Raw genomic sequence first — 6,000 nt, 5'->3', positions numbered from 1 at the left:
TCGACTTAAATCCAGTATAATAAAAAATGTTTATATTAGTGACAATTCATAAAAATTTTCCACACAAATTTAAAGTTCAGTCACAATTTTAATACAAGTAACATACATAAAGGTTTACAAAAATATAAATTAAATTTATCAAATAAGTTGTCGATTTTTAGATTTTATAACTTCAAATCCAATTGTTAAATCAAACTTAATCTTCTAGATTAAAGATCCATACACCTCGCTATGTACGGATCAAAACATCATATTAGAATAATATATTTTAATATCAATTTTTTAGTTTAACATCGTTTTTCTTATTTTCAAGTTTTATAACTTCAAATCTAGTCATTAAATCAAAATTTAATCATCTAGATTAAAGATTGACACACCTCGCTATGTCCTGATCAAAACATCATATTATATTTTAATATTTTAATATTTGAAAAGACTAAAAAACTTGTTTTTAGAAACAAAACGGTTAGGTATGATTTCAAAAATCAAGATGAAGATTTGGACGAAGAAACCCTATTTCTAAAATTAGTTTTATTGATTTCAATTGAGATGTACTTTGAGTTTTTTTTTATACAATTGTGATGTTTGGGTGATACTCTAATTCAATTCTACTCTAGGTTTATACTTTTATTTTTCATTAAGATGAGTATATCTCTTAATTCTAATTTTAGGCCCATTAATGGGCTTAGGAACATGTTTTTAAATTTTTTTTTGGCCCAAACATGTTTAGAATAAAGGATGGGTCTATCTGATTTATCTTCAATTTCTCCCAAATTAATGGTTGGCCAAACTAATATTTTTTCTATACTTTCTAATGTTGGGGCGGGTTCGAGGCTACCCACAGAAGGCTCAGGTCCACCTGTGATTTCATAGGATCTCGTTGTATTGGTTAAAGTTATATTTTATTAATTTTTTAATTAATTTAAAATCTAAATTAGGGTATCATTTTCATGAAAAAAAAATTGAACTTTTTCATTTATTAGAAGTTCATGCATGTTTGTCTTTGTTTCAAACACTTTTGAGTCATAATAGATTTCTAAAGTTTCTATATTTGCAAGGTATTTATAAATATCTAAAATTTAAACTATTTTCTTTCTAAAATTATATGGAATACTCCTAAATTAATTTAGAGACAAATTTCATTGCGAGTTAAAATATGAAATCCCAAAAGGCTCTATCATCTCAACAACCATTGACTAAGACTTGTGTATTTGGAATAGTTTTATAAGGATGTCCGTCTCTTTAATTTACTTAATATAATCCTTTTTCAACATCTATTGAAAATAATAATAAGGATGCCCATTTCTTTTTTATTTTTTTTTTAAATAACAGTTTTATCTTTAACCTTAATTAAGATTTTTAACAGAAATTGAATTATGGATAGGTGTTTGGGTATTTGAAAATTAGAGGGTGAGACTTCAAGATTTTACTATACCTTAGATTAATATAAGTCTCTTGGTCGATGTGTAAATTTGTTAAAAAAGAAATACCATATTGCATCTTCTAAATATAATTTGAAAATGAATGCTCCACCATCTTATTTTCCAAGTATAATCTCTTCTAAAGCAAATAATCCACCCATATAAGTTATATGACCTTTTTTAGCCAATTATTTTTTATTATCAATTTTTATTTTAAAAAATGATTTGAAAATTGATACAAGTTGCTTCCTTAATGCTATTAGATATTTAAAATTATATTTGGTTTTTTTTTTTTGGAATTAGAATTTGAATTAGTGCTATATTTTTTGAGCATTTTTGTAATTAGTAAAAGACTTTCAATCAGTTAGCCTAAAATTGTAATTACAAATTAGTAACTTATCAGCATGACTTCACCTCCTTCAATAATTTGTTTTAACCAGTCTTAAAGTGACTAAATTTTCAAACTTTTATAGGAGTTACACTTTAAAGTATAAACTTTGAATTATTATTTCAAACGGTTAGTTAATTTCTAATCATTTCTTGTCCTCATTGCTCAAAATTTTGAGTTTGTAGACTCGATTACAATTATCTTATTTATGAATTTCCATACATATGCTTTTGGAAGTATATAAATTGAAAACCGTGGAAAGGTTAAGGGATATCATTTTAGTATTGATATACAAGCACTCATAGCTTTCACTATAAATTCACCTCATGAAACTTTCATATTTTTTAGATTTTGAGTCAATAATATTCTTCTTTTATTACCTGAATTATGTATAGGGTTATCATTACTACTCTTCTATTATTTAGACGCCCAATTTTTCGGTTTTTATTCTTTTATTTTACAATATCTATTTACTCCACCTGTAGTATGCAACTACTCTGCCATCAAAATGAGCATTCTACTCGTCATCATTAATAAGTTTGTTTTTTTTAACTTTCCTTAACCCAAGTATGCATCCTGTTGGAAAGTTCATATTTTGTACTTTTTATTGCTTTAAAATGGAAGTTGGTACATTTTCTAGGCATGATTTTCTTTCAATTACTATTCTTGCTTTTTTTTCTTTTTTTTTTAACTCTTGCAAAAAAAAAAATTAAATCATACATTTGGAGTTCGTTCACCATATAAATTGATTAGCTACAGTTATTTTGGAGTTTGTTAAAATATATTAATCTTAGTTCAAAATATTAATCTTATTAAAAATAAATCAATTACAGTATATTGTTGAATTGAACAACCATTACTCAATATAATCTGTTTTCACCAACAATCAAAAAAATAAAAATATTTTCCTTAATAATAATAATAATAAAAGAAACAATAGGGACACTGTGTAAGTTTATGAAGAAAATATCATATTACATCTTCTAAATAGAATTTGAAAATTGTTGTTTCACAATCTTATTTTCAAAGTAAAAATATTACCTTTATTTAATAAACTAAAATTTAAGACATATTTCATTGATAATCCACCCATATAAATTATTTAAACATTTTTCATCCATTTTATTTTTTATTATCAATTTTATTTTAGAACATAAGTGAAAAAAATAGTAGATGATACTTCCTTAGTGATGTTATTAGATATATAAAATTATATTATGTAATTACTTATTAGTAACTTATTAATGATTTGAACATTTAGATGAAGAATTATGAACTAATCAATTTGATAAAATTGAACAACAAGGTTTGACCTCCTTTTATAATATGTCTTTGTCAATCTCAAATTTACCAAATTTTGAAACCTTTATAGGAGCTAGATTTTAAACTTTGAATTGTTATTTTCAATAGCTATTTTCTAACCTTTTGTTTTTCTCATTACTCAAAATTTACCCAATATCATAATGATAATAAAAGAAAAATACAGGGAAATGTGCAAGTTTGCAAAAAAGAAAAAATTGTTAAGCCCAAGGAGGGAACAGTAAAATGGTGTGTTTTTATCAAATGTAAAAACGCACCTTTTTAACTTAATTAATGAAGACAAATAATGAGAAGAAAATATCTTCTCTTCCTGGCGTATTTGAGGACATTCAACGAAATTAGGACTGGCTTTCATTCTCCTCTGTTGGATCAGGGTCTCTCTACAGTAGCTGCAAATCAGAGTCTCTCCCTGTGATCAGACGGTCAAGATAAGTTGCTCCCTTTCCTTCTGTGATGTGATTACATGTAGGGACGAGATTGATTTTTTATTAATGTTGCTCGGTGGTCAATATTAGAGATGGCAACGGGAAGGGGCGGAGAGGGGATAACAATCCCCGTCCCCGGCCCGTCCCCGTTACGGGGATAACAAAAAATCCCCGTTCCCTCCCCGCGAAGGAAAATCCCCTCCCCATCCCCTCCCCGTCCCCGCGGGGAAAAATCCCCTCCCCCTCCCCTCCCCTCCCCTCCCCATACCCTAGCCAATAAATTTTAATTTCTCAATATTTTATGAATATACACTCTTCAATGGTGCATTATTAATAATTCTATAATCAATAAATAAATTTTACAAAACTACAAAAAAATACCTTTTTTATTAGAATGAAATTAATTAAACAAAAATATATCAAAGAGATCTCACAATTTTTGTATAATATTCCACCTTTTATAGAAAATATTTTAATCTTTCAAGCACATTTTCTTGTAATATAAAATAAAATATGTATAATTAAATGTCCAAATCATTGCTTCATAAATTGACATTGCTAATTCCATCACACTATGAAGTTTGAAGAAATAAAAAAACAATTAGACAATATCTGACACTTTTAATGCGTTAAAAATCATCATACTAAAAAACATACGCATTAGCAATAACTGAAATAGACAATGCTGCTATAACATCAACAATCTCACTCCACTTAGCTGGATCCCCTAGCCTATCTGCTACTTTTCTGTAAAATTTTTCAAGAAAAATACATGTCATAACTGAAAAATTGCTGATGTTGTAGACTAATTAAATTTTGCTGGAGCCAATATTGCTGACTTCAGAATAGGACAGCAGAGCTTGGATGCATTATGTGGTAAAACATTTCAACCATTCAGGTTACAGCCAACAACCTGGAACTAGTAAGATCCAATGAGTTACATGCTAGAGTTCCTTCTACAGATCATTAAAGAAGATACCACTTATTACATTCGCAACAGTAGCTGCATATGAAAGCAAGTTTTAATCTTATGGTGGATTTATCAACTAAAAATTGCAACACATTTCGTCAACAAAGGTCCTAACAAATACAATAGCATATCTTTAAACAAACATAATTAGTACATGTATTTGCCACAAGCCACAAGTACAAAAATTCCATTTCTCCTCTTCACAGTACAATTCAAAATTGAAATTAAACACTAAAATTCCAGCCTTTCAAATTTTCCAGACCCAAATATCATTTTCTTTCAGTCACCTTCAAATTTGTAAAGTGCATACCAAATTACAGCCCCTTGTTCCATTCCGTATACTTACAATTGCTTCATTATAACCATATGTCTCAAACCTTGACAAAATAGAGACTTTTCCCTAGTTTCAAAAATTGTCAAAAACCTTAATCAGCCTAATAAAGTCTTTCGAAGATGTTCAATATGTTATGCACTACATTGTGCTAGAAGACAACTGACTAATGATTTCATAACTACAAACTTAGAGCTTGATCTGTAATCTTTTTATAAAATAATTTTCTGTTTTCATGTCTCAGAAAACGTGTAGATGTTTCCTCAATGCATGCATTTTGGAATATAAATCTAAATGTTCTAATACATTTAGCACACTGTAGAGAGAAGAAGCTTACCTCCAACTACAAGACAAAGAAGCTTTGGCTGGGAAAGGGAGTGTGCAGTGCAGCTGTGGAGTGAAAAATGAAAGCTTTGGTTGGAAGAGGAAGGGTGCGGCTGTGGAGGAAAAATGAAAGGAAAAGGGAATTTAGGGTTAAAAGTGGGTGGCAATTTTGTAATAAAAATTATTAGTAATATAAAAATAAATTTAAATTAAAAGATTTAATTTATTTTTTAAATTATATTAAATTTGAGTTAAAAGTATTTAATTTATTTAGTTTAAATTCATATTTTAAACTAATTATTAGAATTTATGATTGAATTGATGGTTTGAATTTGTATCTTAATTTAATTTAAATTTATTATTCAAATTAATAATTTTAAATATTATTTAGATAAAATAATATCATTTTGTTAATAAAACACAAACTTGAGTTATAAATTTAAATTATAAATTCAAATTGAATCAAATTACAACTACGAAATCGAGTAAAATTTAAAACAAACCAAGTTAAACTATTTTTTATTCAAATTGAATCATATTTTAATGTATTGTGTATGCTCTAATTAATCTTTCTCTTAATAATCTTTTTCTCTTTACATATGTCTACAGATTTTAGAAGAAGATCATTTACCCTTGATTCCATGGAATTTAATGAAATGGGCATGTATATGATGTTTTTGTGTTAATCCCTGCAGCTTCTTTATTCCAAAATATTTCACTTCTGATAGCATTTGAGTAATTCTTAAAGGGTTTGTTAATATTTTGGATTTACAAATTAATTAAGTAATTAAAAAAAGGTTGGATCTAAAGCAGGCTTCCTC

At 27.5% G+C, this 6,000-nt stretch overlaps 1 long non-coding RNA gene across 1 annotated transcript; it reads right to left on the bottom strand.

Annotated features, from left to right (window-relative positions):
* Nucleotides 1–4,075: 4,075 nt before the first annotated feature.
* LOC123200463 lies at nucleotides 4,076–5,288 on the bottom strand. Its single transcript, XR_006498579.1, has 2 exons — nucleotides 5,193–5,288; nucleotides 4,076–4,510 (listed from the first exon to the last, which is right to left on the bottom strand). It is a non-coding gene; the product is annotated as an uncharacterized LOC123200463 (long non-coding RNA).
* Nucleotides 5,289–6,000: the final 712 nt, after the last annotated feature.

This window comes from Mangifera indica, chromosome 17 (genome assembly GCF_011075055.1).
Source record: "Mangifera indica cultivar Alphonso chromosome 17, CATAS_Mindica_2.1, whole genome shotgun sequence".
Classification (NCBI taxonomy): Eukaryota; Viridiplantae; Streptophyta; class Magnoliopsida; order Sapindales; family Anacardiaceae; genus Mangifera; species Mangifera indica.
This window is presented reverse-complemented; position numbering and strand designations above follow the sequence as displayed.